The sequence below is a fragment of the Bos javanicus genome, chromosome 19 (genome assembly GCF_032452875.1).
Source record: "Bos javanicus breed banteng chromosome 19, ARS-OSU_banteng_1.0, whole genome shotgun sequence".
NCBI classification, from domain to species: domain Eukaryota; kingdom Metazoa; phylum Chordata; class Mammalia; order Artiodactyla; family Bovidae; genus Bos; species Bos javanicus.
Genome location: NC_083886.1, coordinates 60,733,696 through 60,756,725, shown reverse-complemented (window position 1 = coordinate 60,756,725; position 23,030 = coordinate 60,733,696). Strand labels below are relative to the sequence as shown.

At 45.4% G+C, this 23,030-nt stretch overlaps 1 long non-coding RNA gene across 9 annotated transcripts in view; it reads right to left on the bottom strand.

Annotated features, from left to right (window-relative positions):
* The window catches only part of LOC133232955 (uncharacterized), a 450,067-nt gene that overhangs the window by 311,148 nt on the left and 115,889 nt on the right, over nucleotides 1-23,030 (bottom strand). The window contains exon 5 of one of the 9 annotated variants that reach the window (XR_009731531.1): nucleotides 12,740-14,180. The exons of the other annotated variants lie outside the window; for them this stretch is intronic. This is a non-coding gene — a long non-coding RNA (uncharacterized LOC133232955). Of the gene's footprint in view, nucleotides 1-12,739; nucleotides 14,181-23,030 lie in introns of those variants that run through there. 9 annotated transcript variants of the gene reach the window in all.

Here is a 23,030-nt window from a genome sequence, read left to right as displayed (position 1 = left end):
GAAACTTAGAGATAATGCAGCTAAAACAGAACCAGAAGAACCTTTACAGAAGGAAAGCAAGAGGGAGGAGAGAGAGAAAGAGGGACCGACTGAGAGTAAAAAGAGAATGAGTCCTGTTTCCGATCGCAATGAGACCTCTCGGTCCAATGTGTTGAGTTAAGTTAGGGAGAGTGTTTGTGATGTTTGAAAGAAAATTATTTGCAATTTAACCTAGGAGGGTTCTGAGTACATTTGGCTACAATTTAGATACCATTATTCAAAGTCTTTTCCCTTCATTTTTTCCTCCCTCTCCTTTATAAATATATGAGCCGGGAACATTCAAAGTTGTCTTAATGGATTAAGCAGAGACAAGGCTGCAAAGAGCAAATTAAAAATGAAATAGTTACAGCTGTTGGAACTGGCATCGGGCAGAGAGAAGTAAAAAAGATTTCTCTGCTCCCAGGATAAAGGCGATTTCACAAAACACCAGGCCCTTGTAGAGTTCAGACACAGGTGTGCTTACAAAATGTTGAGAGGGATCCCCTGACTTATTCACGACGACACAGCTAAAGGACGGCAGGCTCTGCAGAGGAGCACAAAGAGTTGCATTTCAGCTAAAAAGGGAGCCAATTCCTGTGACTCAGAGGGCAAAGAATCCGCCTGCAGTGCAGGGGACGCAGGTTCAATCCCTGGGTCAGAAAGATCCCCTGGAGCAGGGAATGGCAACCCACCCCAGTATTCTTGCCTGGGAAATCCCACGGACAGAGAAGCCTGGCAGGCTATAGTCCATTGAGTGACAAAGAGTGGAATATGATAGAGCAACTAACATACTTCCCAGAAGAGACCACCAGAAGAGGGGGAAGTCAGGGCCCAGTTTTAGTCTTATTTTAGATTAAAGACTGTATCCACTTGTTAAGTCCTGCTGCCACTTCTTTACTCAGAAATACAGAATTATTTCTGTAATTCTGAGTACAAGAAGCACTGCAATGGCTGCAGAAACATATAAGAAAGATGGCACCTTCGTCCCTTGGGGTGGGCAGGGATTGCTTCTGGGACCACCTTGCCACCTCCCAGCTGCAGATAGCAAAGTCCAGGGATGCTCAAGTCCATCACATAAAATGGTCAGTGCCCCCATCACAGGTCCTGAATCTGCAGATACAGTTACCTGACTGTTCCAGCTAATGGAACTCTAATAGCCTTCATGGAAGGACACCATCTTGCCTTCTGGATTGAGAGAGGGTTGGAGAAAAGGAAAAGGGGATGATAGAGTGATGGGGGGAGGCACATAGAAACTCAAAAGAGCAGCAACGGCCAATTAATTGAACTGACATTCCAATTAGGCATTATTCCGGATATTTTTTTAAGTCATTACAGCTTCCATGGCTATGTGTAGCACCTCACTCATTTCCCACAAAACCCCTGGAAGATAAAGTATGTGTCATCCATAAACACAGTGGATATTTCTCCCATCACAGATGAAATGATTAAAACAAGTACTGTATTTCCCTTCCTGCCCACCACACCCCTGCTTCAGATGGAAGGAAAACTCAATGGACCAGTACCAGATTTGAAAACTTCCGGTTTCTCTTTACTAGTCTTACCAATATGCCACACTACCTTTCAGCCTTCTCTCTTAATGGCATTTCACATACACATTTATTTTCAATGGGTCTGTTCTGTGCATGCTCAGTCATGTCTGACTCTTTGCAACCCTATAGATTATAGCCAGCCAGGCTCCTCTGTCCATGGGGTTCTCCAGGCGAGGATACTGGAGTGGGTTGCCATTTCCTCCTCCAGGGGCTCTTCCCAGTCCAGGGACTGAACCCACATCTCTTGCATCTCCTGCACCAGCAGGTGGATTCTTTACCACTGCACCACCTAGGAAGCATTATTTTCATTATTATTATTTTTAATTGAGATGGTCTATCTGCCAGCCTCCAGGTTTGTTTGTTGTTTTGGCCATGCCACACAGCTCGCAGGATCTTATTTCCCCAATCAGGGATCAAATGCACACCCCATGCATTGGAAGGCGAAGTCTTAACCGCTGGACCACCAGGGGAATCTCAAAAGGTAAGTCAACAGCAAGTGTTTTAAGATTTGAAGAGTTATCCTTCCTAGCTCAATGAGCTTCCCTGATGGCTCAGTTGGTAAAGAATCCGCCTGTAATGCAAGAGACCTGGGTTTGATCCCAGGGTTGGGAAGATTCCCTGGAGGAGGGAATGGCAACCCACTCCAGTATTCTTGCCTGGAGAATCCCATGGATAGAAGAGCCTGGCAGGCTACAGTCCACGGGGTCGCAGAGTTGGACATGACTGAGCGACTAAGCAAAGCACACATAGCTCAATAAATGAAACAGACCATAAGCGAGAAATCTAGGAAGCCCCTAGAGATGATCTAGGGACTCCATACGAGGAAGTGTTGTACATTGGGTTAAATATCGGAGGGATAACATAGGTATTTATTGTATGGGAAAAGCTCTAAGGCCACTTCCAAATGATGCCCACCAAGGCTGCACAGATGCAGGGGCGCCGGCACTGAAACCTGAACACTGAACCGAAAAACGTGTCCTGAAAACTGACAGAAGTTTCTGGAGTCCAAAATGCAATCGGGCCCCAGATCACTGGTGCGGATTGAAGTTATGTGCAGAGCAGAATGAAGCTACTGTTTTATTTTTCTTGCATGTGGGTCCCAGCATCGTAATAACGGCTTTCAGGGGCTACTTAGCTTGAAATATGAAGCCACAAAGGCCAAGAGTAGGTAAAATCTGGACAATTCCATCCACGTCACTGTTTCCCCCTGGCTTCCTCACCTCCCTGTGGAGACGGGAATTTGGAGAACGGACCTCGAGAGCCAAGAGGGCTGAGGCTCACAGGAGAGTCTTCCAAATGCCGATTCGGCGAATTTTAACTTCTTCGGCTGTAAACCTTTCAATACCTCAAAATAAATCCTTCAATTTTATGTGCGATTTCGGCCTCTGCAGCTGTAGATTTACGCGGCGTGCCGAGGCTGAGCCAAGAGAAGTGCATGTAAACGACGTGACAGCGAGGCCAGGATGTCACCCAGCCTCGCGCGGCAGGGGGGTGCTCTCAGAACTGTCCAAATGCCATGCTCAGCCCCCTCGTTAACTAGCTGCTAAAGCAGCCAGTCTTCTGCCGCGGATGTGTGTCTCCAGCTGCTGGCCCACGGCTGGAGAGAGGCAGGAAGCTGTCCACTTCCTCACCCCTGGCCCGGATCTGAGACTCGCCGCAGGCCTGCCCACCCGAGTGCCAAGCTATGTGTCTCGGTTGCTACCAGACAGCGGAGCTCTGCAGTATACTGCGCTTCAGGAGCCAGCTAAAATCACCGAGAAATTGTAAGACATGTCAGCCAGACAGACAGACAGTAGGTTTTGACAAGACCAGGAAAAAGACAATAATAGACCTATCACTGGAATTACTTGGAGAACTTAAGAATGAATTAATTAGGGGCTTCCCTGGCAGTCCGGCAGTTGAGACGCCACCTTCCAATGCAGGGGGCGCAGGTTTGATCCTTGGTTGGGGAACTAAGATTCCCCAGGCCTCGCTGGACAAAAAACCGAAATGTGAGACAGAAGCAATACTGTAACAAATTCAATAAAGACTTTAAAAGTGGTCTACATTAAGAAAAAAGTCTTTTTAAAAACAAAAATAAGTGAACTAGTATTTCCGAGCATTACTGTGAGTCAGGCTCTTTGCTTTTAGTAGTCTTCTTACAAACATTTTAGTTAATCCTCACAATGTGAGAACAAATACACAGCATCAGTTTTTATAGGAGAAGAGGCTACAGATCCGAGGTGTGAAATCCCTTACCGAAAAGCGCCCCAGGTACTGTATCCACTTGAGGAATACACCTGTCTCCTACATCCTCAACATTATATGAGCCACTCAAAGTAGAATGACAAGTCACTCAGAAATAGCAGCCTGTAAATAGCAAAGAGGAGACTGTTCTTTAGCTAAAACGATTGGGAGAGACCCAAGTTGTTACTCTTGAAAACTGTGCCGGCTCTGTCGTCATAACTTCAGCCGTACAGGATAAGATTAGAGTTTGTTAACGGTGGCTGAGGTCATGACTTTTTAATGAAGTTTTCATTTTTATCACAGCTGTACATGCGTGAGTTCTACCTCTGGCCAAGATGGAAGTAAAAGGAACCCTATTGATCCTCTCACCAGAAACGGATTTGTTTTTTAATTGGGACAAAGATCCCAGAGAGGGTGGTTCTGGAGACACTGGACGTCAGCCAATGAGGGACAAGGAACCCTGAGAGGAGAGAATTGACAAGCTGAGTCCTACCGCTTACCTCACTGACTGTTGGGAGGGAATTTAGGGAAACCAAGTGGAGCTCAGACATCCCCTTGAATGGCTGCTGCTGCTGCTGCTGCTGCTGCTAAGTCGCTTCAGTCGTGTGCAACTCTGTGCGACCCCATAGACGGCAGCCCATCAGGCTCCACCATCCCTGGGATTCTCCAGGCAAGAACACTGGAGTGGGTTGCCATTTCCTCCTCCAATGCAGCAAAGTGAAAAGTGAAAGTGAAGTCACTCAGTTGTGTCCGACTCTTCGAGACCCCATGGACTGCAGCCTACCAGGCTCCTCCGTCCATGGGATTTTCCAGGCAAGAGTACTGGAGTGGGGTGCCATCCCCTTGAATGGAGGAGATAGAAATGGTTGTCTGAAAAGGCCAAGGCAACTGGAGCTTGCAGGACAGAGTCTTAGCAGGAACAGAGATGCACAGAGCTGAGAGCTGCAGAGATGGAACGTGTGCAGTGCATACGTTTGAGAACACTACCTGAGGCTGAGGGAAAAAACACCTGCAAGGGAACACTGTCTAGAGCTCACCCAGGTCCCACCAGCCAGAAGGAAAACCTCATAGTTCTCAAGTCATCAGGTTGAGTAGAAAGGGTGAAGTCGACCCTGAGCTAAATGCTACTCTGGTCTTGCCTAAGCATGATCCCAGAGGATCAAACTGTCTCCAAAAGCCTGCGTCTGAGAATGTTTTTCTTGTATTATCTCTTGGGTGATTTCTTTTTCTTATAATGTTACATTAGTTTCTGCTGTACAGCAAAGTGAGTCAGTTATACGTAAATATGCCTTCCTTTACCTCTTCCTTTCCATATGGTCATCACAGGATATACTTCCCTGTGCCGCACAGTAGGGCCTTGTTGTTTATCCATCCCATACGACAGGCTGTGTCTGCTAACCCCAAGCCCTCATTCCACCCCTCCCTACCCCAGCCAGCCTGGCCACCACCAGTGTGCTCCCTACGTCAGGAGTCTGCTTCTGCTTCATAGACGGGTTCATCTGTACCATGTTTAGATTCCAGATGTAAGTGATACCATATGTATTGGATAACTTCTTTTCCTCAGAATATCTCTGGATCATCAACAGTTTTCTGAGACTGAATCTACTGCCTGGATGTACCTGCTGAGAATCAGTCACCACAACAGAGGCCCAGCACCTCCTTACCCCACGTTCCCATGCAGAGCGTAACCACTACCCTTGGCACCCAGTTCTGTTTGGTCTTCTCCAGAAAGTAACCCCCTGCTTCCAATTAGGGGAGAGGTAGGAATAAGGTGATAGAAGGTCGGGAGCAAATTTTTACTTTTCACACCTTAGCCTTCGCTCCCGTGCTCCCTGCTGCCTTCCTTAGGGCTGAGTACCTGAAACTTACTATGTTTCATTAGTATAAATGAACTTATTATTTTTTTTAATTATTTCCTCGGCTGAGTTGGGTCCTAGTTCATAGTTGCAGCGTGTGGGATCTTTGAGCTTTTCGTTTCAGCTGGCAGGATCTAGCTCCCTGACCAAGGGACGGAACCAAGGACCCCTACCCTGTGAGCCCACAGTCTTAGCCGAGGGACCACCAAGGAGTCTTTAAATCCCCTTAGTTTTGATTAATATCTTCATCCACAGGGATGTGACTTTCAAATCCCTACCAACTCAAGTCATTCACCAAACCAGCATTCAAGTCTCATTACCTAACCTCTAACAATCCCTAATTATTTCCAGTACATTGTGTTCTCCAGGAGAAGGCAATGGCACCCCACTCCAGTACTGTTGCCTGGAAAATCCCATGGAGGAGCCTGGTGGGCTGCAGTCCATGGGGTCGCGAAGAGTCGGACACGACTGAGCGACTTCACTTTCACTTTTCACTTTCATGCACTGGAGAAGGAAATGGCACCCCACTCCAGTGCTCTTGCCTGGAGAATCCCAGGGACGGGGGAGCCTGGTGGGCTGCCGTCTATGGGGTCGCACAGAGTCGGACACGACTGAAGTGACTTAGCATAGCATAGCATTGTGTTCTCTTTCCTACCTTTTTAACCTCAAACTTTCATTGAAATTATTTTACTGCCACATGAGGTATTTTAAAAGAAGTACATCTATGCTGTATTACACTATTCAAACCACGTTCAAACAGTGTTTAGCCAGAAGTTCAAGTGAATTCTTCCTAAACTGCACACTAACTGCATTCTGAAATCTGCTGGCCTAGGCTCATACCACTGTTTATCTGTTTATTATCTCATTCTACTGATCTGGAGGCTAAGACTTAAAATGATTAAATAAGTTTTTCAAGGTCACAAGATTATACTTACACCTCAGTGGTTTTATGAGTATTAAATAAGATAAATCACTTATCATAGTTATTATCTTATGATCAAGTAACAAAAATAGTTTTCTCATGATGAAACACCTGGTTCTTATTGATTCTGCAACTTCTGCATTCAGTAGAGGCAAGCCTGCAGGGAAAGTGAAAAAGACGAAAAGACACTTGAAGGAAGGAGACGCACCATGCGCAACCAGGGAATCATGACATTTGTCTGATTCCTGTGTTGTTGTTGTTAATATTTGTAAGTAGCCGTGAAACTAAAATACATTGGGAGATCAATGATGAACCAGTCATTCTTTCAGTAGGATAGGAATAATTTCTTCTAATGTGAGAAAAATAAGTATAAAACTTTCAGTCATTCTTTGGCCAAATATCTTCAGAATATCTTTAGAGTATCATAATGCTACATTCGGAGAAGGCAGTGGCACCCCACTCCAGTACTCTTGCCTGGAAAATCCCATGGATGGAGGAGCCTGGTGGGCTGCAGTCCATGGGGTCACTAAGAGTCGGGAACGACTGAGAGACTTCACTTTCACTTTTCACTTTCCTGCATTGGAGAAGGAAATGGCAACCCACTCCAGTGTTCCTGCCTGGAGAATCCCAGGGACGGGGGAGCCTGTTGGGCTGCAGTGCATGGGGTTGCACAGAGTCGGACACGACTGAAGCGACTTAGCGGCGGCAGCAGCAATGCTACATTTGGGCTACAGGTGGCCCAGGTGGTAAAGAATCTGTCTGCCAAACAGGAGACACAAGTTCAATCCCTGGGTTGGGAAAATCCCCTGGAGAAGGAAATGGCAACCCACTCCAGTATTCCTGCCTAGAGAATCCCATGAACAGGGGAGCCTGGTGTCCTGCAGTCCACGGGCTCTTAAAGAATCAGACATGACTTAGTGACTAAACAACAACACAATAACAATGTGTATTTTACTATATTTTTAAAAATCCCTTAATCTTTTATTTTTCTATCTTTTTTTGGTGGTGGTGGTCTTGTTTATTTCCAAGTAACTGGTAAAGTTTCTGCCTGAGGTCATCAAGGGAGGATTCACTAGTACCAGACTAGACTTCTACAATAAACAACTAGAAAACTGGGCAAAATGTGTGAAATGATGGTCTTCAGACACTGGGAAACACATGTTACAGAACTTCATCCCTACAGGAAGAGAAACAAATGAGGTGAGACTTGGCTCACTCTGGCTTTCTGCCTACACGCAGTTTCTGATTATGGTTTGGGGAGGGGGAAACACAGGAACACAGTGGCCTCCGTGATCTGAAAAGACAGAGATCAGGGTTCAGAGACCATTTTCTTGGGCTCCAAAATCACTATGGATGGTGACTGCAGCCATGAAATTAGAACATGCTTGCTCCTTGGAAGAAAAGCTATGACAAACCTAGACAGTGTATTAAAAATGAGAGACGTCATTTTGACGACAAAGGTCCATATAATCAAAGCTATGGCTTTCCAGTAGTCGTGTACGGATGTGAGAGATGGATCATAAAGAAGGCTGACTGCTGAAGAATTGTCCCTTTTGAGCTCTGGTTCTGGAGAAGACTCTCGAGAGTCCCTTGGAGTCCCTTGGAGCAAGGAGATCAAACCAGTCAATCCTAAAGGAAATCAACTTTGAATATTCATTGGAAGGACTGATGCTGAAGGCTCCAATACTTTGGCCATCTGATGCGAAGACCCAACTCACTGGAAAAGATCCTGATGATAGGAAAGATTGAGAGTAGGAGGAGAAGTGGGTAACAGAGGATGAGATGGTTGGATGGCATCACTGACTCATTGGACATGAGTTTGAGCAAACTCCAGGAGATAGTGAAGGACAGGGAAGCCTGGCATGCTTCAGTTTATGGGGTCGCAAAGAATTGGACACAACTTAGCTACTGAATAACAAAGCACAAACATGGTCATGCTAAAGAATCTTAAGCAAACTCCAGGAGATAGTGAAGGACAGGGAAGCCTGGCGTGCTTCAGTTTATGGGGTCGCAAAGAATTGGACACGACTTAGCTACTGAATAACAAAGCACAAACATGGTCATGCTAAAGAATCTTAACCACCAGCACAGAATGCCAAAGGCCTCTGATTACTCTATTTATTGGCATCTTCTTTTCTAAAAGACTCTGATTGCAAGTTACTGCTGTTTGCTGAAACCATTTGTTTCTACTCAAAGTTGACTCTTTTTTGATTGCAGATAGAGAAAATATCCCAGAATATCTCTCTCTGCTGCAAGATCACTTAAGGACGGAGAGCAAAAATCATTGTCATTATAACAGTAGGAGTCTGCAGAAAGTTTGGTATCAAATTACTTGAGACATCTGTTATAGGAAATGATGTGCTATTTTTGAAAATGGTATGTGAAGCTGCAGCCTGAGTGCTAATCAGTCTAAACATTTTCTTTAGCTATGAATTCCATTTAAAGCAAAGGTTTTTTTCTTAAGGCCATGGATCATTAACATTTCAATACACGAAGCCTAGATCTGGCAACTTCAAGAAATTTTTCAGAAGGCAGGCACACAACCCAAGGGACTATCTTAATTAGCTGCATCAGCCCAATTAATTTGTGGTGTATTTCAAGCTGAAACAAAGGCCCAGGAATGAGTCTTGCTGTCCCAACCTCATCATAAAACTTCTACGAAGCCTCTCCCTCAAGCATTGCAGGGAAGAAAGACAATGGATGGAGCTGAGCCTCCAGGGTCTTGGCAGCCAAGAAAGAAGCAGAGGGGAGACTCTGCCAGAGCTCATATCAGTGTGGAAAATCACACCACAGCTAGCTGCAGCGAGGAATTCTTGAGAATGGAAGGAGCAGACAGCAAAACATCTGATAAAAGCAAAAATTTTAAATTGTCCTGAGGATGCGTTTTATCGTCTGAATCAACAGGTCTCTGAAACGCAGAACCTCCTCGGAGACCTTCACTGGCTTCCCAACTGTCCGCAGCTCCTTTTCCCTGAGCAAGTCCTGAGCACTGAAGGCGCCGCTGGATCCTGGGAGGGCCCTCCGGGAGCACTTCCCCAACTGCCCAGGACCCAAACTGCTTCTGTCCCACTTCCTCCAGCCGATTAGATCCCCTGACTATGGCCACCAGTTCGAATCAGGCCTGCACTTGCTCTACCCGATACTCTAATCTGAATTGTTTCTACTGTGTTATAAAATCAATGTAATGGAGAATAGATGAAAAAAAAAAAAATAGATGGCGTTTTTAGAAGGATGCTGAGAACAACTTCAGCCTCAACACCCATAAAAATCCCCACAAGTCTATTTCTGATTCAGAAATTCCATCAGTGCAGGTTTACTTCTATGGGTCAAAGCAGAATATACTGCCATGCAAAGAGTATGTCGACAGATAATTAAATCATCATTAGTCATCAACCACTTATAGTGAACTTTCCCGTTCTAAATGTTTCCAAGGCAACAGAGGTCCTAAGGCTTTATACATGAGAAGGTGAAAATATAAACCAATGCACCAACCAAGTGGAAGGAAGACAAGCAGGAATAAGGAAATGGGGAGGCCAGGCTCTGAAGACCTTGGGAAGAGACGCTCATAAAGAAAACTAAATGGGGAACAAGCAGTTGTCCAAGGCCTGGTTTGGGCTTCCCAGGTGGCACTAGAGGGGTGCAAGAGACAGAGACTGGAGTTCTTTCTCTGGGTCAGGAAGACGCCCTGGAGGAGGGCACGGCACCCACTCCAGTGTTCTTGCCTGGAGAATCCGATGGACAGAGGAGCCTGGCAGGCTGCAGCCCATAGAGTCGCAAAGAGTCAGACCTGACTGAAAGGACTGAGCATCCACACACCACAAGGCCTAGCTTACCTATCCTACAGTGATGCAAATTACCCTGCCGCACGGGATGGTCCCATCGCCTGTCCTTCTAGAGCAGCAGTCCCCAAACTTTTTGGCACCAGGGGCCAGTTTCGTGGAAGATAATTTTTCCACAGACTGAGTGGCGGGAGGCTTCAGAATGATCAAGCACACTACACTCACTGTAGTTTATTTCTATTATTATCATATCAACTACAGCTCAGATCCTTAGGCATTAGATCCGGGGGGGGGGGGGGGGGCGGGGTTGTGGATCCCTGTTCTAGAGGAACAAAAGCCCAAAATGACCCTTCCCTTAACCATTGATATTTTCAGGAAATGACTGAGTAAAGTCAGTAAATAGTCGTAGTCCCTGAAGAACAGGAAAACACATGGCTTTAGCCCATGGTGTCAGGCAGATACTGGATGATTACCAGCCCAGTGGTTAGAGAAAGTGTTCCCATCCGGGAAGTCTGGATTGGGCTCGACAGATCTCCCTGGTTTCATCTAGGAGTCTATGATAAACAATGCATGATCTATGGCAGAAGAGCCTCAGGGTGGAAAAAGCGATGTGTCATTTCCAAACCAATAAATGAGACAGCTCTACACCTGAACTGGGATGACTACAGATGCTTGGTTTTACTCTCAATGAATTCCCAGTCTGGCAAGAATAACGTGGAAGAAGTGATTCAGAAATGCTCATGAAGAAGGATCAGCGCTGATGAACTGATGCTTTCAAACTGGTGTTGGAGAAGACTCTTGAGAGTCCCTTGGACTGCAAGGAGATCCAACCAGTCCATCCTAAAGGAGATCAGTCCTGGGTGTTCATTGGAAGGACTGATGTTGAAGCTGAAACTCGAGTACTTTGGCCACCTGATGTGAAGAGCTGACTCATTTGAAAAGATCCTGATGCTGGGAAAGATTGAGGGTGGGAGGAGAAGGGGATGACATAGGATGAGATGGTTGGATGGCATCACCAACTCAATGGACATGAGTTAGATCAAGCTTTGGAAGATAGTGGACAGGGAGGCCTGGTGTGCTGCAGTCCATGGGGTCGCAAAGAGTCAGAAACAACTTACCAACTGAATAAGAACCAAGATAGAATGCTAGATGAATCTGGAAGAGGGTCCCACACCTACTCCAGGGAAGGCTTCCCAGGGCAGGTTACATCTGGGCGAAGGCTTGGAAGAGGAGGGGTTGGGTAGGTCCAGGGGAGAGGGGATTCTCTGCAGAGGGGGCAAGAGTAAAGTGCAGGCAAGGTGTGGGTAGCTGAGCAGAGCCTGGAGTGCGTAGAGGGTGAGACGGGCAGGGACGAAGGCCCGAGAGGCAGCGGCCAGGCCCCAGGGTCCTCCTTACACGCCACACTAAGGAATTCACGGAAACAGACATCCATGCTGATGTGCGTGCCTGCTAAGTCGCTTCAGTTGTGTCGGACTCCTTGCGACCCCATGGACTGTAGCCCCACAGGCTCCTCTGTCCATGGCATTCTCCAGACAAGAAGACTGGAGTGGGTTGCCATTTCCACCCCAGGGGGACCTTCCTGACCCAGGCACTGAACTCGGGTCTCCTTCATTGCAGGCAGGTTCTTTACCACTGAGCCACCTGGGAAGTATTTGTATGTATATCCCCCACCTTATTCCAGAAAGGGTTTAAAGAGGCTGTTGCTCAAAACTTTGGGTTATATTATCAACGCAATTGAGTGTAATTGAAGGATTTTAAGCAGGGAATGACATGCTTAGGCATGCATTTAAGAAACATTACTCAGGCAACACAGAAAACAAATTGAAAGGGGTAACAGGAAAAGGGGTAGGACTTCAGGCAGTTAAGGAACAATAGAGGCAATTATAATAATCCCGGAGTTGGGGGTGGGGGTGAATAACTAAGGTCTCAAGAAACACAGTGGCCCCAGAATGGCGAGGACTGAGTACTTCTGAGATGCACTCAAGTCTGGGCAGGATAATTTCTAAGCTCGTGGGCCTGATGATGCTTAACACTCTGGGACCAAACTGGGCAGAAAGAAATTGCTCAGGAAATATGTCTTGATAAAGAATTTGAATCAGGGAAACAAGTTATCAAGACAATTTGTCTGATATGAGAAAGCATTAATGGTGTAGAAACAGACAGTTCCAAGTACTTCGAGTTTACTTTGAATTTCCATTGGAACCATCTGCCCAGTTTCTTTTAAGCAGAGCCTTATTTCTTTCAAAAGACAGACATCTGGTATTGCCCAAATCTCCTAACTGCGCCTGAAACGACTTTTTTGGTGCATTTTTCAAAGTTGCTGCTGTTGCTAGCAGCCCCTGAAGGAAGAAAAATTATCTCACTGTCATGTCTAGTTCCCACAGGCAGAAACTGGGGGAGGTGTTTGGGTTTTTTTTTGTTTGTTTTTAATATAAGAAAAAAGTTCTGCCCAGTTAAAGCAAACACCTCACACAAAAAGTTAACAACCCAATAACTTAAATTATACATTGTGAGTGAAAATGTCCAGCATAGAACCTGGAATATGGTTCTCAGTCAGTATTCATTGGAACTGAAATCACTTTTTAAGAAGAATCTTAAAAATGATCAATTTAAAGAACTGATGAATACCAAATCTCCTAAAGTTCTCTATAACCTTGGGTTGGCTAAAAAGTTCATTTGAGTTTTCCCATAATATGTTATGGAAAAACCCGAAGGAACTTTTTTAACTAACTCAGTAGAATCTGGCCTATAAGGAAATAAATTAGGGTGAAGGACAGGTGAGAATGTATTAGTTAAAAAGAAAGAAAAGTATGTGTTTTTTTTTTCTGGATAACATGATAATTAACATGATGATCTACATAAAAATGACTCACAATCAAAAAAAGAAAAAATAAATAACAGGTTCAACGAAAATAGAGTTTTAAATACACAGGGTTAATAATTGTTCTAGATACACTGACAGTAACAACTGGGAGAAAGGTGACATCACTGGTAATCTGTCTTTTCGTCACCTAGTTTTCTCTCTTCTGAATCAATATATGAAAGACACATCCTGTTGAGTTTAGAAGTCATTCACTTATTTAATTCTGGACTCATTCATATGACAAATATTACTGAGTGTGACTACTGCTTGGCTTCTGGGGTCAGCACTGGGTCCCTGCCACCATGTCATGTCTCTCCTCCAGTTTCCAACGACATGTTCCTCATTTGAATTTCAGATTTCACCAGAACGGCCTTTTGTAAATTATATTTATTTATTTGCTGTGCTGCATTGTAGTTATGCACGTGGGATCTTCGATCTTGGCTGAACCCTGCAGGATCCAGTTCCCTGCCCCGCAACCGGATCTGCACTGGGAGCGCAGAGTCTGAGCCACCGGACCACCAAGGGAGTCTGCAGAGTAGCCGTCAGTGTCCTCGCCTCTGCCCTCTGCTTGTTCGTCGTAATGTATGTATTCTCCGAGACGGCAGAGGCTGCCTCTGTGCCTCTCCTCTTTTCTCCCTGAGTTCTCACCAGAATGGTCTGTAACAAGCTTAGTCAAGTCATACTGCCACCGAATGAAATGCCCCATGAACGTCATTATTTCAAGAATTAGGAGCAGCTTAAATTATAAACATGTACACAAAGTAACTAAGACTTCATGACTTATTTGCATGTCACCGGCTCAGACAAAACTTTACGTCATACTGGTTCAGACAGAACTGCTGTCTGCGCTCTTAGTAAGTATAATACCTCACACTTATCTACTTTGGGTCCAATTCACTCTGGATTCAATTCCAGGATGTCTCACGTAAAGGGATCACAGTTGGTGGACAGCTGGTTTTTCTCTACCTGTAAGGAGAGGGATGACTACATTGATAAAAGCATTTTCATTTTTTAAAAAAGTATGAGAACCTATTGGATAGCACAGGGAGCTCAACTCTCAAGGCTCTGTGTTGACCTAAATGGGAAGAAAAGCTGAAAAAGAAGGCATATAGGCATACATACGGCTGATTCATGTCTCTCTGCAGCAGAAAATAACACGACATGGTAAAGCAGCTGTGTGTGTGTGTGTGTGTGTGTGTGTACGTGTGTGCTCAGTCACTCAGTCATGTCCACCTGATTGCAATCCCACAGACTGTAGCCCACCAGGCCACTCTGTCCATGGAATTTTCCAGGCAAGAATACTGGAGCAGGTTGCCATTTCCTTCTCGAGCAGATTCCTCTGACTCAGGGATCGAACACACGTCTCTTGCATCTCCTGCACTGGCAAGTGAATTCCTTATGACTGAGCCACCTGGGAAGCCCCAAACAATTGTACTCCAATAAAAATTCTTTTTAAAAGTATTAATAAGGTTTGAGTTGTCTTCATAGAAGAAGAATCTTTTGAAGCAGAAAATATACTAAAAAATAAGACCCATGCCCAAATCATGGGGAAAAGCTAAGTGAAAGGAGAACGGGGCTGAGTCCCTGGGAATAATTCAGAGAACATGTGTGATGAACAAGACACCTGGCATCCAGTCCCACTCTCTCCACCAGTTAACTGCTCGGCTTAAGCAAGTCCCTTAACCTCCCAAGTTTCTATTCCCTCCTCTATTTAAAAAAAAAAAAAACACACAAGGATTAGATTAGATAGCTTTTAAAGATTTTTTTCCTAGTTCTAAAATTCTACAGTTCTTAATACCTGCAGACTTTCTTTCACATACTCTGACTCCTAGAAACCCCACCTTCTTTTAATAAATTCTATTTACTTGCAGGTGGTTGGACTATTAAGAAAAGCAAATTGTTTAAATAATGTCTGACTTTTTGACTGGCTTGACTCTCCTAACGGGCCATATATATAATTTTTTTTTTTCCGGGTAGTGATTTTTCAGGTACATCAATCAAGTAGCCAGTATTTATTGCGTGGAGCTAATTAACTTTCAAAATGACATTTTCATTTGTAACACGGGGTTGAGATTTGAACTCAGATCTCATCAATGGAAAGCAGCTGCACTAATAACCCAAGCCCCCTAATTCTGCCAGCTTACCCTCACCATAAATGTGTGATTAATCGCAGGTTTAAGGGAGTTCTCAGTTACTGTGAAAACAAATCATTACCAGAAACTGGCATTCCCAATTTATTTTATTTATTTTATTTTTATTTTTATGACTTAGACCCCATTCTCCATATTTTCCATATGTTTGGGGTCCTTTTCATCCATTCAACACCTCGCAGAGAGCTCAGCTCACCCCTATCTCCTATTGGGTCATGACGAACAAGAGAATTTTGCTGTTTTCACTTTTCAGTTTCAAAGGTGGTAGAAACATGAGTACTCTCGAAGAAGAGGTGAGCGAACCGTGTGGGACAGAGTGAAGGCAAAGACGCTCAAGTGGGGTCCATGAAGTGAATGCAGCATTTCCCTCCCCTGTGAGATACAGGGACGTGCCCACTGAGGAACCGGAGAGCTGGCAGAGGGCTCTGAGAGTGGCTTAAGTGTGTGCTCAGTCACTTCAGTCACGTCCGACTCTGCGATCCCATGGACTGCAGCCCTCCAGGCTCCTCTGTCCATGGGATGGGTTGCCATGCCCTCCACCAGGGGATCTTCCTGACCCAGATATCGAACCCACATCTCTTGTGTCTCCTGCATTGGCAGGTGGATTCTTTACTACTACGTAACCTGGGAAGCCCCTGAGAGTGGCTTATCTGTACCTTTTCCCCTATAATAGGAGAAAGTTATATAAGGAAATCTAAACAATTTAACCTCTTGGCTCTTGTTTGTTGACAGGAATAAGAGTAACTTGACCAGGTTTGGAGAGCATTTGAGGGATATTGTGATTAAATTTACTCTGGGGACACCCAGCTGCAAGTCAAGACATGGAGTCCAAAGCAGTGACAACTGCCACAAGAATCAAATGGAAAGAGACACACCCTCCAAGGATGCCAGGGACGAAGAAAACATTCTGTACAGATAAATACAAGCCTGAATCTGCAGTCACTGGGGGCAGCCTCTGTTAGTGGCCCCTAATGTTCTACTGAGCTGCCTGTCAAATCTGCGACCTCAGGTAGAACAGCATTTCTGTTGAGTACTAGCGGGAATTAACTTATTTGACAAGAGTTAACAAGACTCTCCCGGCCGCTGCCCCTGACCTCGGACGCGGGGTAATTCCTCTCGGCCGTGCCCCCTGACCTCGGACGCGGGGTAGCTCCTCTTGGCCGTTCCTGTGCTGTCGCAGTCTGGTACTCTCGGCTGCCGCCCCTGACCTCGGACGTGGGGTAACTCCTCTTGGCCGCCGCCCTTCGGGCATGGGGTCCTCCCGGCTTCTGCCCCTGACCTCGGACGTGGGGTGGCTCCTCTCGGCTGCGCTTTGGGGCGCCCGCCGCAGCTGCGGCCAGGGGCAGCGGGCGGGAGGAGCTACCCCACGCCCCTAAGCCTGAGGCCAGGGGCGGCAGCCAGGAGGAGCAACCCCACGCCCGAGGCCAGGGGCGGTGGCCGGGAGGACCAACCCCACATCCAAGGAGCCGTGGCTGCGCGGGCGCAGGAGGGCCTAGAGGAGCTATCCCACACTGAATGTCAGAAGGGCGGCGGTGAGGAGATACCCCTCGTCCAAGGTAAGGAGCAATGGCTGCGCTTTGCTGGAGCAGCGGTGAAGAGATACCCCACGCCCAAGGTAAGAGAAACCCAAGTAAGACGGTAGGTGTTGCAAGAGAGCATCAGAGGGCAAACACACTGAAACCATACTCATAGAAAACTAGTCAATCTAATCATACTAGGACCACAGCCTTGTCTAACTCAATGAAACTAAGCCATGCCTGGGGGGCAACCCAAGACGGGTGGATCATGGTGGAGAGATCTGACAGAATGTGGTCCACTGGAAAGGGAATGGCAAACCATTTCCGTATTCTTGCCTTGAGAACCCCATGAACAGTATGAAAAGGCAAAATGATAGGATACTGAAAGAGAAACTCCCCAGGTCAGTAGGTGCCCAATATGCTACTAGAGATCAATGGAGAAATAACTCCAGAAAGAATGAAGGGATGGAACCAAAGCAAAAACAATACCCAGCTGTGGATGTGACTGGTGATAGAAGCAAGGTCCAATATTGTAAAGAGCAATATTGCATAGGAACCTGGAATGTCAGGTCTGTGAATCAAGGCAAATTGGAAGTGGTCAAACACGAGATGGCAAGAGTGAATGTCGACATTCTAGGAATCACCAAACTAAAATGGACTGGAATGGGTGCATTTAACTCAGATGACCATTATATCTACTACTGCGGACAGGAATCCCTCAGAAAAAATGGAGTGGCCATCATGGTCAACAAAAGAGTCCGAAATGCAGTACACGGATGCAATCTCAAAAACGACAGAATGATCTCTATTCGTTTCCAAGGCAAACCATTCAATATCACAGTAATCCAAGTCTATGCCCCAACCAGTAATGCTGAAGAAGCTGAAGTTGAACGGTTCTATGAAGATCTACAAGACCTTTTAGAACTGACACCCAAAAAAGATGTCCTTTTCATTATAGGGGACTGGAATGCAAAAGTAGGAAGTCAAGAAACACCTGGGGTAACAGGCAAATCTGGCCTTGGAATACGAAATGAAGCAGGGCAAAGACTGATGGAGTTTTGCCAAGGAAATGCACTGGTCATAACAAACACCCTCTTCCAACAACACAAAAGAAGGCTCTACACGTGGACATCACCAGACGGTCAACACAGAAATCAGATTGATTATATTCTTTGCAGCCAAAAATGGAGAAGCTCTATACAGTCAGCAAAAACAAGACCAGGAGCTGACTGTGGCTCAGACCATGAGCTCCTTATTGCCAAATTCAGACTTAAATTGAAGAAAGTAGGGAAAACCACTAGACCACTCAGGTATGACCTAAATCAAATCCCTTATGATTATACAGTGGAAGTGAGAAATAGATTTAAGGGCCTAGATCTGATAGAGTGCCTGATGAACTATGGAATGAGGTTCGTGACATTGTACGGGAGACAGGGATCAAGACCATCCCCAGGGAAAAGAAATGCAAAAAAGCAAAATGGCTGTCTGGGGAGGCCTTACAAATAGCTGTGAAAAGAAGAGAAGTGAAAAGCAAAGGAGAAAAGGAAAGATATAAGCATCTGAATGCAGAGTTCCAAAGAATAGCAAGAAGAGATAAGAAAGCCTTCTTCAGCAATCAATGCAAAGAAATAGAGGAAAACAACAGAATGGGAAAGACTAGGGATCTCTTCAAGATAATCAGAGATACCAAAGATGAGCTCGATAAAGGACAGAAATGGTATGGACCTAACAGAAGCAGAAGATATTAAGAAGAGATGGCAAGAATACACAGAAGAACTGTACAAAAAGATCTTCACGACCCAGATAATCACGATGGTGTGATCACTGACCTAGAGCCAGACATCCTGGAATGTGAAGTCAAGTGGGCCTTAGAAAGCATCACTACGAACAAAGCTAGTGGAGGTGATGGAATTCCAGTTGAGCTATTCCAAATCCTGAAACATGATGCTGTGAAAGTGCTGCACTCAATATGCCAGCAAATTTGAAAACTCAGCAGTGGCCATGGGACTGGAAAAGGTCAGTTTTCATTCCAATCCCAAACAAAGGCAATGCCAAAGAATGCTCAAACAATTGCACCCATCTCACACGCTACTAAAGTAATGCCAAAATTCTCCAAGCCAGGCTTCAGCAATATGTGAACCGTGAACTTCCAGATGTTCAAGCTGGTTTTAGAAAAGGCAGAGGAACCAGAGATCAAATTGCCAACATCCGCTGGATCATGGAAAAAGCAAGAGAGTTCCAGAAAAACATCTATTTCTGCTTTATTGACTATGCCAAAGCCTTTGACTGTGTGGATCACAATAAACTGTGGAAAATTCTGAAAGAGATGGGAATACCAGAACACCTGACCTGCCTCTTGAGAAACTTATATGCAGGTCAGGAAGCAACAGTTAGAACTGGACATGGAACAACAGACTGGTTCCAAATAGGAAAAGGAGTTCATCAAGGCTGTATATTGTCACCCTGCTTATTTAACTTATATGCAGAGTACATCATGAGAAACGCTGGGCTGGAAGAAACACAAGCTGGAATCAAGATTGCGGGGAGAAATATCAATAACCTCAGATATGCAGATGACACTACCCTTATGGCAGAAAGTGAAGAGGAACTCAAAAGCCTCTTGATGAAAGTCAAAGTGGAGAGTGAAAAAGTGGGCTTACAGCTCAACATTCAGAAAACGAAGATCATGGCATCTGGTCCCATCACTTCATGGGAAATAGACGGGGTAAACAGTGGAAACAGTGTCAGACTTTATTTTTGGGGCTCCAAAATCTGTGCAGATGGTGACTGCAGCCATGAAATTAAAAGACACTTACTCCTTGGAAGAAAAGTTATGACCAACCTAGATAGCATATTCAGAAGCAGAGACATTACTTTGCCACGAAAGGTCCGTGTAGTCAAGGCTATGGTTTTTCCTATGGTCATGTATGGATATGAGAGTTGGACTGTGAAGAAGGCTGAGCGCCAAAGAATTGATGCTTTTGAACTGTGGTGTTGGAGAAGACTCTTGAGAGTCCCTTGGACTGCAAGGAGATCCAACCAGTCCATTCTGAAGATCAGCCCTGGGATTTCTTTGGAAGGAATGATACTAAAGCTGAAACTCCAGTACTTTGGCCACCTCATGCAAAGAGTTGACTCATTGGAAAAGACTCTGATGCTGGGAGGGATTGGGGGCAGGGGGAGAAGGGGACGACAGAGGATGAGATGGCTGGATGGCATCACTGACTCGATGGACGTGAGTCTCAGGGAACTCCGGGAGTTGGTGATGGACAGGGAGGCCTGGTGTGCTGCGACTCATGGGGTCGCAAAGAGTCAGACACGACTGAGTGACTGATCTGATCTGATCTGAACAAGACTCTCCAGCAAGATCATGTAGGCTGGCTAGTGAGAATGTGTGTGTGTGTGTGTGTGTGTGTGTGTGTCTGTGTGTGTCTGTGTGTGTCTGTGTGTGTGTGTGTGTGTGTGTGTGTGTGTGTGTAACGCCTTACACTCCAAGATCTTCAAGATCATTCAACTTCATGAGGACATTTCGGTGAGTATACAAATTGCCTCCATTCCGTAACCTGTGGACCTCTCTCCTAAGATCAGTGGGTGTTGTAAAGGAATGGATGTTCTAAAGGAAGTTCCTGCTCTTGCTGAAGTATTTACGTCTCACGTGAGGGTTTTCTCCTCCCACTTGCCTCGCCTTTCTCCAGACAGTGTCATCCAAAGTCGGTTCTATACAATCAGTAAGATGGATTGATTGCAAAAGGAAGTTTGAGGTTAAACAGGCTGGAGGTTAAAGAATGAAACAAGATAGTTTCATTACCAGATATCATAGTGGCCAATGGAGCATGTGCTTGCATGAACATTCCACTGGCTGACGTCACCTCAGGACGCCTCTCTCTGGCTGACGCCGCCTCAGGACGCCTCTCACTGGCTGTCTCTGTTTTGTGCTGCAGCCACTCCCCTGTTTCTCACTTCCTCCTCCTCTGGGTCTAGCCTCAATTTCCTCCTCCTCCTCCTGTGAATAGTTTCTTATGCTAAATGATGCAGCCGTCCAACCCCCAGCCCTGCTTCAGAGGCTCTGGTCCACCTTAGCCTGGCCCCAAACTCATCTAGGATGTTCTAGGAAATAAAATTGGTTTTTGCTCATTTACAGATGTGACAGTTGGACCATAAAGAAGGCTGAGCACCAAAAAATTAATGTTTTCAAATTGTGGTGCTGGAGAAGACTCTTAAGAGTCCCTTGGACTGCAAGGAGATCAAACCAGTCCATCCTAAAGGGAATCAACTCTGAATATTCACTGGAATGACTGATGCTGAAACTCCCATACTTTGGTTACCTGATGGGAAGAGCTGACTCATTGGAAAAGACCCTGATGCTGCAAAAGATTGAAGGCAGGAGAAGGGGATGACAGAGGATGAGACAGTTGGATGACATCACTAACTCGGGAGATAGTGAAGGACAGGGAAGCGTGGAGTGCTGCAGTCCATGGGGTTAGCAGAGAGTCAGACAAGACTGAGTGACTGAACAACAAGAACTAACTCTTAAGACATATCATGCTTCCCCACCAATCTCTGCAAGTAAAGAAGACAGGGAATGTCATTTCCCCATACGAATTCTATAAGCATCTTCAAGAAGCAGAATTATCCCCAGCTAGGGTATTTTGTTCTAATTTCTTTTTTTTAATTTACTCCATTTTACTTATAATTGCATTTCAACTTAATACTCTTGGGTCACTACATTCATTCATCGTATCAAAAATAGTATTCCAAATCTGGTTAACAAAGCATGCTTTTAAGACTTTCAGAATACAACTTTCAGGATGATTAAATTTGTGTACGTTTATTCTTTTTTAATATTTACTTAATATTGGCGTGTATTTGATTTATAGTGTTGTGTTAGTTTCAGGTGTACAGTAAAGCGATTCAGTTACACCTATACATATATTCGTTATTTTTCAGATTCTTTTCCCATGTAGGTTATTACAGAATATTGAGTAGAATTTCCTGTGCTATATATGTTTATTTCCAATAGTATATTTTGTTTGCCACCTACCAAAACTCTCATGAGTTCTCACACTTTGATGTTCTCTCTCACACACACACCCACACACACCACTCTCCACATATTCTCCTTTAAATCCACACAGCAGTAAACACAGAAACAAATGAACTGGTCAGTTAATCTTGACTCTTCCCTGAGACATGGAAAAAAACATGAAAGAGGAAAAAGAGGAAAAGTCAAAGAAAGCAAGACACAGGAGGTCAAAAAGCGGAAGCAGTGAGGAGGAGAAGGAAAAGGAAAAGTGGCGTAAGTAGTGCGCCATTGGCGTGTGAGCACAGAGGCTCAAGGAAGTGGAGGGTGTATGAATCAAAGGGAGGAGGAATCCTGTCCTGTGAGCTGTCTCCTGCCTTTCAGTGATCATGGGGATAAAATACTGAGACACACACACAGTGAACCTGTATGCTTAGAGACATCACACAGACACACAGGTGGGTTTTCCTTTGGGTGGGAAAGTATGAAAGTGTTAGTTGTGCAGAGTCCTGTCCAACTCTTTGTGACCCCACGGACTGCAGCCCACCAGGCTCCTCTGTCCATGGGGCTCTCCAGGCAAGAATACTGGAGTGGGTTGCCCTTCCCTTCTCCAAGAGATCTTCCTGACCCAGGGAGTGAATCCCAGTCTCCCGCACTGCAGACAGATTCTTTACCGTCTGATCCACCAGGGAAGCCCCCATCAGATGGGAGCTGCCTCCTCCACTTTCCTCCTGCAAAAGATGGCAGCTGGAGGGGAGTAAGCTTATTAGGATTTAAAAAAAAAAAAAAAGTGGGACTTTCCTGGTGGCCCAGTGGTGAAAAATCCACCTTCCAATGCAGGGGCCAAGGTTCAGTCTCTGGTACAACATGATCCCTCCTGCCCCAACTAAGACTTGATGCTGCCAAACACAAATATTTAAAAAACACTCATCCCACCAACAACTGACCTTTCTTCTAGACATGAGTTTCCCATGTATGAAGGCTTTGTAAGAGGTGAGGTGGACTCTATGCACTAATACAGAGGAGCTTCACTCTTGTGCTCTTCCTCCCCTGGTGCCATGAGGACCGCACAGAGGGCCTGCTCAGAGGAGATTCCGAGCACAAAGATCAAGGTCTGCTGGACCAGGCC